The sequence below is a fragment of the Capsicum annuum genome, chromosome 4, assembly GCF_002878395.1.
Source record: "Capsicum annuum cultivar UCD-10X-F1 chromosome 4, UCD10Xv1.1, whole genome shotgun sequence".
Taxonomy (NCBI): Eukaryota; Viridiplantae; Streptophyta; class Magnoliopsida; order Solanales; family Solanaceae; genus Capsicum; species Capsicum annuum.
The window spans coordinates 210,449,431-210,460,745 of NC_061114.1; the positions used below are offsets into that span (position 1 = coordinate 210,449,431).

At 36.4% G+C, this 11,315-nt stretch overlaps 1 pseudogene; it reads left to right on the forward strand.

Moving 5' to 3' along the window:
- Nucleotides 1-643: 643 nt before the first annotated feature.
- Nucleotides 644-11,315, forward strand: LOC107869520 (annotated as a pseudogene).

Here is an 11,315-nt window from a genome sequence, read left to right on the forward strand (position 1 = left end):
GGGGCTCCGCATAAACATCGATAAGAACTAGGAAGCACACTGTTTTCGACTTGTGTTTGGTAGAATATAAAGGGATTGTCAGAGGCTTTTCTTTTACTTTTTGAATTTTTGTTTTTATAAGTCTAAATTATTGAGAACTCCCGGTAAAATGATACTTAACATATGAGCTTGAATTATTTAGTCCTGAATGTATCAAAAAATGATCATTTTAATCCTTCATATACATATCACATAATTAAAGATTAGTCTTAGACATTTTTTAAAAACTTAATGTATTCGTTGATACAACCTATATATGCGAATGATACAATAAATAATCATTTCTTACCTTTTCTGTTCCAAACATCTCTAACTTACGAATAGTAAATACCGAAACTATTAATAAGGCTCAAACTATAGTTATTTACGAAAGTTCTTTAAACATTAAGGACTAAAAAGAATCCAAACACTTACATCAAGGACTAATTTCATCATTTAATCAACAATTTAGCCTAGTACAAAAGCCAAAGTCCAATCCAAAATATAAAACAAAATTTTCTGAGAAATTGCTTGTTATTCTACCAAAAAACACAACTCTCTCAGTGTGCTTCTTATCACTGTTCTTAGGAAGCTCCGCCCCTATCAGTGCCCTCCTATTATTTGCTCAATGGCTGATTGGTCGGAACTTCAACACGATCTCCTCGTTGTAATTGTCAAACTCATAAATTTAATTGAAGATTACCTTAGTTTTCGCACTATTTGCAAATCGTGGTATGTTGTGGCTACCAAAGGGAATTTTAACAGTGACCTGCCTAGAGTTCCATGGCTAATGCTAGCCGAGGATGAAGATGATGATGATCGTACATGTAGGAAATTCTTTAGTTTGTATAACGGTATGGTTTTGAAGAAGAGCATTCTAGGAGCGGTTGGAAACCGATGTATGGAGTCAATGGGATGGCTTATAACTATTGGAAAAGGTGAGGGGGAAATGAGTTTGTTACATCCTCCAAATCGAATTGCCACATCAAAATACAACTGAAAGTTATGCATTACACAAGACTTTCGAACCATGGACCTTTATAGGTAAAACAGTTTTGTCAGCTAATCCTTGTCATACATCTGATTATGTTCTCATGGTCTTTCAGGGAAGATACGATCACCTCAGTTTATGGAGATCAGGAGATTTGTTATGGACAAGAATTATGGTTCTGACTTGCAAAAATATTAGTGACGTGGTATATTTGAGTGACAGCTTTTATACGGTCAGTTATGGCGGTTATGTCCGAGTTTATAATGTTGGTGGCTATGAAGTCAAAAGTCATTTGTGTTAAGAAATAAGGAGTTTTGATGATAGACATGTGAATGAAACGTGTTGTGAAAGCTGGTCTATCCAAGTGAACAAAGCTCAGCTACAGACAAGTTATTGATAAGATGACTTTGCGTACAAACTGAAGTGGATAACATTTATCACATCAGAAGTTGAGTTGAACAAGAAGATAGTTGAACAAGAAGTCTTGTAGGAGTTGAGTTGAATAAGAGGTCTTGCAGCGATAAAAGAAGAATCCTATTCAAAGAAGAAGTGAGAAAGGCGGTAGCAACAAGAAGAGTAAAACTATCTCGAGTCCTATTGAACATAGAAGATTACACCATTTGAAGGAATCTATGAGGTGTGTGCTTAAATACAAGAAAAGAATTCAAAAGCATACACTCAAAGCATGAAAAAGAAAATCAATAATCTGCAAAACAGTTCACATACTTGAAGAAGAACTTGGTCTCTTACTTAGCAAGTCTTAGACTTTGTGTAGTAGATAGGTTCTTTGAGTTGTAATGAGTCATTGCTCTAGTCTCATTAATCTATAACCTGAGTTAGGAGTTGTGTCTTTAAGTTAGGAAACTCGAAGACTTGGGAAGATTTGTGTTTTTGTAGTGATAGGAGTTAGAAGTTTTAATTCCTAGTTTACAAGAAGTCTTGTAATTTTGTTGATTGTTGAGGATCAAGTATTATAGTGAAGTTGGGGTTAAATCCTGTAGAGATACAGGTCGTGGTTTTTTACACCTTTCTTGAGTCGGGTGTTTTTCACGTAAAAACACTGTGTTCAGCTGTTATTTCTGTGAACCACGTTTACGTACTTGTTACACAAATAGGAAATTAGTAGGGGTCGTACGCTAACACGTGGTATCAGAGAGAGGTTGCCTTAAACAAGGCTAACACGTAATAAAAAATCAACATGATGAATTTTGCACCTCTTACTGGTCATAGTAAAGGTCAATCAACTACTAGACCTTCACTTTTTGATGGTTCTTACTTTATCTGGTGGAAAGAAAGGATGAAGATGTTCATCCAAGGTAAAGACTATGAATTATGGGATAGGATTACTGATGGTCCCACTATTCCAATGAAGTTGGTTGATGGTGAACAAGTCAAGAAAGTAAGGAGTGAATTTACTCCTGATGACTTGTTGGCTTTGAAGAAAAATGTAAAGGCCAAGAATATCTTGGTCTGCGGACTAGAACCTGCTGAATACAATAGGGTTTCCACTTTCACTACTGCTAAGAAAATTTGGGATGCACTGGTGAATGCCCATGAAGGTATTTCTCAAGTAAGAAAATTCAGAATCTCTCTCCTTTTCACTGAGTATGAGGCATTCAAAATAAAGGAAAATAAAACCTTGCATGAGATGATGACAAAGCTTACCACCTTAACAAATGAGCTGACTTCCTTAGGAAAGGTCATCTCTGAGGAGGAACAAGTTGAAAATGTACTGAGGGTATTACCTAAATCAAAATGGAATGTTAAGGTGACTGCAATCAGGGAGGCAAATAAGGATCTTGAAGGCATGACCCTGGATGAACTAGTAGGTAACTTAAGGACTTATGAAATGGAAATTGATAGAACTAAAGAACAAGTTGCTCCTGAGAAAATCTTAGCATTGAAAGCTTCTAATAGTGATGAGGAATTTGAACTTGATAAGGAGCAAGTTGCCTTCATAACTAAAAACTTCAGCAAATTCTTTAAGAAGAAGAAGGGAACAGGTACTAAGAAATATTCCAATGACAATCCAAATGGATACAAAAAATGTGGCAAAATTGTTCATCAGATCAGAGACTGGGAAATAAAATGGAAGAAAAGGGTTGAAAAGGAACTGAAGGTAAAAAGAAAGGAAGAGCATGCAATGATAGAAGCCTGGAGATCTGATTCAGATAAAGATGAAGTTGATGAAACTGCATTCATGGCTCTTAGAGATTTAGACTTAGATGAAGAAGATGAAGGTTCCGAGGTAAGTATACTTGAACTCAAAGAAAAACTGCAATTGTTTTCAAAACCAAAACTTGTTTCCTTAATGAGTGCATTGATTGATGATTTCTAAGAGTTATCCTCTGATAGGGATGAATTGTTCAACAGTCTTGCAAGTCTCAAATTTGATCTCATTGATTTAAAGGCTTGCCAGATACAGTTGACAAGGAAAATTTCACTCTCAAGAAATAGGTTTCAGAACTTGAGATTTTAAACAATAATCTTAATTCTGAAGTTCTCAAACTGACTCTCACTGAAAATGGGAAAAAGGTCATGAGTAACGAACAAGAAAAAGCTAAACTTGAGTTAGTTAAATATAAACAAAAATGCCATGATTTAACTGAAAAGATAAATAAGTTAGGTTAGGAAGTTTCTAAACTAAATCTTGATCTTGAAAGGGCAAATAGGTGGACAAACTCCTCAAGAATTGTTCACAAATTGAGTAAGAGAAATTTAAATGAAAAGGCAGGTTTGGGATTCCACAAAAGTTTTGATGATCCTAAAGCTTTATGTTACCTCTGTGGGAACCTTGGACATCCCACCACTGAATGTCCAGTGGCTGCAAAAAGTAGATCAAGCAATCAAAACCCGGCTAACAGATCTTCTCAGACCAAAAAGAACAAAACCAGTTATGGTCAGAGAAACAGGTTGCACTACATGTTGCCTGCATGGACTAGAAGAAACTTAATTCATCCTTTCACCCATAAAATAGGACCCAAGCTTGTCTGGGTTCCTAAATCTAACCATTGAATTCTTTTGCAGGAGAAGGTGAAAGAAAGCAAAAGGCACTGGTACTTAGACAGTGCTTGCTCAAAAGACATGACTGGTGATAAGAAAAGGTTTTTTTCACTCTCCAAAATAGATGGGGGAGAAGTGTCTTTTAGTGATGGAAAAAAGGGAATTATTACTGAAGTTGGAAAAATTGGCACATCTGAGTCAAAAGCATTGAAAGATGTCTATCTTGTAGAAGGACTGAAGCATAACTTGCTGAGTATCTCACAACTGTGTGACAAAGGTAATAAACTTATTTTTACTGCTGTAGGAGTCAAAGTTAAAAGGATGGACACCAAAGAGATTGTGCTCATTGCAAGGAGATACAGAAATGTATATAAAGTAGACATCAAAGCACTACCTGGACCTGAGTTAACTTGGCTAAGTGCAATTGAAAATGATTCCCTCCTTTGGCATAGAAGACTTGGACATGCAAGTCTGAAACAACTAAACATACTTTCCTCCAAAGACATAGTATTGATATTACCCATAAAAAAGTTTAAGGAAGAAAAGTTATGTAGTGCTTGTGTAAGGGAGAAGCAGGTAAGGTTTTTTTTTTTAAGTCAAAGAACCATGTTAGCCCATCCAAGTGCCTTGACTTGGTTTATATGAACTTGTGTTGACCTAGGAGACTTCATAGCAGAGGTGGAAAGAGGTATGTTTTTGTAATTATTGATGATTATTCCAGGTTAACCTGGATGTTGTTTCTCGCCTCTAAAGAAGATGCCTTTTATGTCTTTAAAATTTTCATTAAGAAAATTGAAAAAAAACTGGGTACTTCTTTAGTCTCCATAAGTCTGACCATGGTAGAGAATTTGAGAATGTAAAATTCTTAAAATTTTGTTCAGCAAATGATATAGATCATAACTTCTCAGCTCCTAGAACACCACAACAAAATGGAGTGGTGGAAAGGAAAAATAGAACCTTAGAGGATATTGCTAGAACAATGATACTTGCAGAAAATATTGCTAAAAACCTTTGGGCTGAGGTAATAAGTACTACAACATATATCATAAATAGATGCATGATCAGACCTATGTTAGATAAGACTCCCTATGAATTACTAAAAGGAAGAAAGCCTAACCTCTCTCACTTTAGAACCTTTGGATGCAAATATTTCATACATAATAATGAAAAGAATAATTTGGGAAAATTTGATGCTAAAAGTGATGAGGGAATCTTCTTAGGTTATTCACTTCATAGTAAAGCCTATAGGGTTTTAAACAACAGAACTAACTATGTTGAAGAAAGCATGCATGTGATCTTTGATGAATCTTGTGTTAAGACTAACCTGTAGTAAGGAAATGATGTTGACGAACAGGTTACACAACCTGATTCATTGACTGGAACTACCAAACTTGGAGGCACCTCAACAGAGGGAACTGAAGCTGAAGGCACAGTGACAGGGAGAACTGAACCACCAACTACCCCAGATCAGAACATCATCAGTGATCCTAGTAGCTTACTAGGCTTGATTCCAAAGGAATATAAGTATCAAGGATCATATCCTATAGAGAATGTTCTCACTGAGCTCACCTCTGGGATCAGAAATAGAGCCAAAGAAAATAACAAAAGTATTGCTTGATGGTAATTGGATCATATCCATGCAGAAAGAGCTGAATCAATTTGAAAGAAGCAAAGTATGACACTTAGTTCCTCTTCCAAAAGATAGATCAGTGATTGGAACTAAGTGGGTGTATAGGAATAAAGTTAATAAGCATAGTAGTCACAAGAAACAAGGCAAGGTTGGTGGTCCAAGGATACAACCAAGAGGAAGAAATCGACTTTGATGAGACTTTTGCTCCTGTAGCAAGACTTGAAGCTATAAGCTTACTTGTTGCTTTTGCTGCCTACAAGGAGTTTATACTCTACCAGATGGATATGAAGAGTACATTTCTAAATGAAATTCTCAAAGAGGAGGTATATGTCAAGAAACCTCTAGTATTTTAAAGTAAGGAGTTTCCTGATCATGTGTATAAACTGGATAAAGCCTTGTATGGATTGAAACAAGAACCTAGAGCTTGGTATGAGAGGTTGTCAAAGTTTTTACTGGAGAATGATCATTCTAGAGGTAAAATTGACAATATCCTTTTCTTAAAAACTAATGGAAAGGATTTGTTAGTTGTGCAGGTATATGTGGATGACATTATTTTTGGATCAACCAATATGAATATGAATCATGAGTTTGCCAAACTCATGAGTTGTGAATTTGAGATGAGCATGATGAGAGAGCTGAATTACTTCTTGGGATTGCAAATAAAACAGTCAGCATCAGGGACAATGATACACCAACAGAATTATGTCAAAGAGCTTCTCAAAAGATTCTCCATGGAAGAGGCTAAAGAAATCAACACTCCTAGTGCCACTGCTATAAAGCTTGATCTAGATGAAACAGGTCCTGATGTAGAGCAAAAATTGTATAGAGGTATGATAGGGTCATTACTATACCTCACAGCACGCAGGCCTGACATTGTGTTTAGTGTAGGGCTATGTGCTAGGTTTCAAGCAAAACCTAAAGAATCACATCTAAAATCAATAAAAAGAATCTTCGGATACTTAAAGGGACAAGTGATCTTGGATTGTGGTATCCCAAAGATAGTAATTTTAATTTGGTAGGATACTCTAATGCCGATTATGCAGGATATTTGGTGGATAGAAAAATCACTACTGGTATGGTACACTTTCTTGGATCATGTTTGATTACCTGGTCCACTAAGAAGAAAAATTCAGTAGCCTTGTCTACTGCTGAAGCTGAATATGTTGTTGCAGGTTCATGTTGTGCTCAATTGCTATGGATTAAGAAACAACTTATGGATTTTAGTATAGATGTTGGTTGTGTTACCATTTTTTGTGATAATACAAGTGCTATTAATATAGCTAAAAATCCCGTTCAACATAAAAGAACCAATCATATTGATATTAGACATCATTTTCTTAGAGATAATATTGAAAAGGGTCATATATCAATTATGTTTTGTTCTACTGAGGAACAAATTGGTGTTATTTTCACTAAGGCTTTGAGTAGAGAACACTTTGAAAAAAATAGGTTAGCCTTGGGGATGATTAAAATTACATAAGTCTCCCTCAATGCTTGATTAGATTAAGCTGACCTTAAAGTTATTGTTGGTTAATTCAGTCTCACACATTATGTTATGTATCCTAATTCCAATATTTTAGAATATGTTGACTCATGAATGTGTTGATTTTGCAGAGAGACTGGATTACAGGAGCAATTTAGTTTATCTTTTCATTCAGGTATGACTATTGTTACCTATAGTGACTTAGAGTGAAACGGGTTATTTACCTGGTTCTCTTTCGTTACATTTAAAATGCCAAAACCAAAGAGTCACACTTTCTTCAAAAAGGCTACTACTTGCTTTCCCACCAGTTCAGAGTTCCTCATCATTATGATTCTTACACAGATATAGTCCATCAACCCCTCAACTTCTTCAGTTTCTCTCTTAAATACGCTTTCTCTTTTTCTTGATTTATATTCATCTTCTTTTTAATTCTTTATAATAAAAAAAATCTAGGTTCATAAATGACATTCTCTTCATCTTTTTCATCCTCTTCCTCCACTGATTTTGACACCAATCCTTTCACCGCTCTACCCTTCATCCAAACATCACCTTACCTCCCGTAATCTCTCCTCAAATCTCTCAAAAATTCACAGATTTCGCAGTCTTCAGAAACTTTCCAAACCCTTTTGACAAAATTCCTTCACCCTCTTCATCATTCTCACAACATCTTCTTTCTCCTCCTATTCCGCTCTAAATTATTGATGATGATCTTTAAATTGTTGATGACAGAGACGACTTTCCTATTGCAGACTTGATTCTAAGAAGGTCGAGATCTCTATTAAAGAAAAAACCCTCTTCCATCTCTGTCAATGTCAAAGACAGTGCTCCTATGAAACACTCTCCATCATCTCTACTCCTCGAACCCCTCATACTCGAGGAAAGAAGCAATGAGAATATGCTTCTTTGGATGAAGCATTTTGAGCCAACAAAAGAAAACGTGTGGTTATATCTGATCCTACTCCTCATCCTGTATCTTCTCCTACTTTCTCTTTTAATTTTTTTCTTTGATTAGTCAGAAAGAAGAAAACTATCCGGGCAAAAGCCCCACAAGCTTCTATATCTCGAAAGTCTTCTTCAAAACCTAAACCAAAGGCCTCCTCCTCTTCAAAATCCTATCCCACAGTCAAAGCTTCCACATCCTCCAAAGTCTCTCCTCCACAGTCTTCTACTCGCTCAAAGAAATAGGTCAGCAAACCTATTCCTTATGACTCATTCGACTCTGGCTTTCATGTGGATACTACTGCTGAGGTTGATCCTGATTTTAAGGTCCCTGCACCATCCTCTCATCAAGATACTCCTGAGGCTCATCATCTTCTCTTTTAAAATTAAAAATTAGCTAGAGGGAGAGTTATTAGTGGTTTTGGAGGTATTGTTATGCAGACTTTACTGAAAAAATTGGAGTTTCAGAGATGGTATCATCTCTTTCTACAGGAAGACCTTCAAAGAAAATTTTCTAAACCTAAAGTGTATGAGTTCTATATGAATGAGATAGGTATTGGTGAGTTATTTTCCACTACTATTAGAAAGGTTACTCTGAGCCTTGTTGCTGATATTGCTAGGATTTTACATATTTCTTCTGGGGGTGGGGCCACTATGTCAAAGGAAGTTGGCCACCTCTTGATAATCTTGCCTTAACTCTTGACATATGTAGAAAGTTCTCTGGGAATCCTCAACTAGTCAATCATAGAAGAGTACTTAAGAGGGAGATGTCTCCACTTCACCAATTGTATTTTGATGTAGTGCATAAGATGATTCTCCCTAGGAAGGAAGGGAGGACTGTGGCTAGCTTTCTTGATCTTACTCTCATGGAACTATTGGATACTGAGATGAGAATTAATTTTCCTCGACTCATCCTAAAGCATATGCAAAGGGTTCTTCTTAAGGAAATAAATGGACATGCTCCCCCTTATCAATTCTGGCTCACCCCTATATTTGAGGATTTTGGTGTTTTTGTCCAAGTGTGGTCTTTACAGACTACTAAGGATATCATAGGGACTGTGAATCACATGATCCTACCTGTTTCCATGAGGAGTGTTGATAATCCAATGCAAAGGTTGAGAAATGTACTGGCTGAAAAATAAACTGAGGTGGAAGTTGCTCAAGCAGCTTTAGAGGCTGCACAGGCTGCTCATGAAGAAGAAAAAAGGATCCTCCACGCTCAGATTGCTTTCCTTAATTCCTTGTTGGAAAAAGAGAGATCTGAAAATGCAGATGTTATTAGAAAACTCACCTCCCTTATCCCTCTTCTTCTTCTTCTACTTAGCCTCTTTACTGATAGCTTAGGCCTATCTCCTTTTTATCCTTTCCTTGTTAGCTTGATTCACTCTTAGGTTGCTTTTGGTAAATGTAGTCGTATCTTCTACTAAATGAAATGAACCTGGTTGTTTTAACTATTTTCTACTCTTGTTTTATCATACTGCATTTATGTTCTCTTATTCTGAATTTTGATTGTCTTAGTGATAGCCTCAATGGTCATGAATTATTAAACGTTTTCACTTGTTGAGCCAACTTTTTGATAATGTCAAAAGGGCGAAGAATAAGGCGGCTATGCAATGCTTATAACTCAAATTGGACTATCTAAGTCCTAACTAGAGCCTATAGCAGTACGAAGTCGCTTACGTCGAAGGTCGATTGAACATGTTCAGGTGCATACAAAACCTATTTCCTGTTTTATTCTGGTTCTTTCACTTAAGTTCCTTATTGAGTATGTTAGGTTTTTGTGATGCTGTACTGCTATGTTTGTGATCATCAAAAAGGGAGAATTTGTTAAGAAATGAGGAGTTTTGATGATAGACATGTGAATGAAACATGTTGTGAAAGCTGGCCCATCCAAGTGAACAAAGCTCTGCTGCAGACAAGTTATTGATAAAATGACTTTGCGTACAAACAGAAGTGGATAACATTTATCACATCAGAAGTTGAATTGAACAAGAAGACAGTTGAACAAGAAGTCTTGCAGGAGTTCAGTTGAACTAGAGGTCTTTCAGAGATAAAAGAAGAATCCTATTGAAAGAAGAATCCTATTCAAAGAAGAAGTGAGAAAGACAGCAGCAACAAGAAAAGTGAAACTATCTAGAGTCCTATTGAACATAGAAGATTACATCAGTTGAAGGACTCTATGAGGTGTGTTCTTAAATACAAGAAACGAATTCAAAAGCATACACTCAAAGCACTAAAAGGAAAATCAACAATCTGCAAAACAGTTTACATACTTGAAGAAGAACCTGGTCTCTTACTTAGCAAGTCTTAGACTTTGTGTAGTAGATAGGTTCTTTGAGTTGTAATGGTTCATTATTCTAGTCTCAGTGATCTATAAATTAAGTTAGGAGTTGTGTCTTCAAGTTAGGGAACTCGAAGTCTTGGGAACACTAATCTTGGGAAGATTTGTGTTTTTGTAGTGATAGGAGTTAGAAGTTTTAATTCCTAGTTTACAAGAAGTCTTGTCATTTTGTTGATTGTTGAGACTCAAGTATTATAGTGAAGTTGGGGTTAAATCTTGTAGAGGTACAGGTCGTGGTTTTTTACACCTTTCTTGAGCCGGGTGTTTTTCACGTAAAAACACTGTGTTCAACTGTTACTTCTGTGAACCACGTTTACTTACTTGTTCCATAGATAGGCAATTAGTAGGGGTCGTACGCTAACAATTTGATAACACAGATAGTACCGAGGATTGAAGGTAGGTATTACATCCTGGAATCACTAGGATCATTATTTGTAGTTGTGCGACGTGTTTGTGAAATAGTGCCTGTCAAATATGATCGTGAAAGGATTCCACCGAAGTTCATCACTGTAGATGATGAAGATGAGGATGCACGGTTCACGTATAGGACAAACAATTTTCTAGTTTTCCAGATCGATTTGGATGCTAACAAAGCTACGCCAACTAGGGATTTAGGGGACAGAGCATTTTTCCTGGTTGCAAGTGCTTCTCTTTCGGTCCAAGCTTCTCAATTTATGGGAATCAGGTCCAATCATATTTATTTTACAGATACTAATTTGGGTTGTTGCCTCTATTTTGAACACGAACACGGCTTGGACATGGGGGTGTTCAACTTAGCAGATGGCAGTATTCAGCCGTATTACGATGGTGTTTCCCTCAGTCGTTTTTGTCCTCCAATTTGGGTCACACCAAATCCATGTTGAGCGAGTCATTTTTCTATATTTACTCTTCTTGTTATTCTATATGTTCT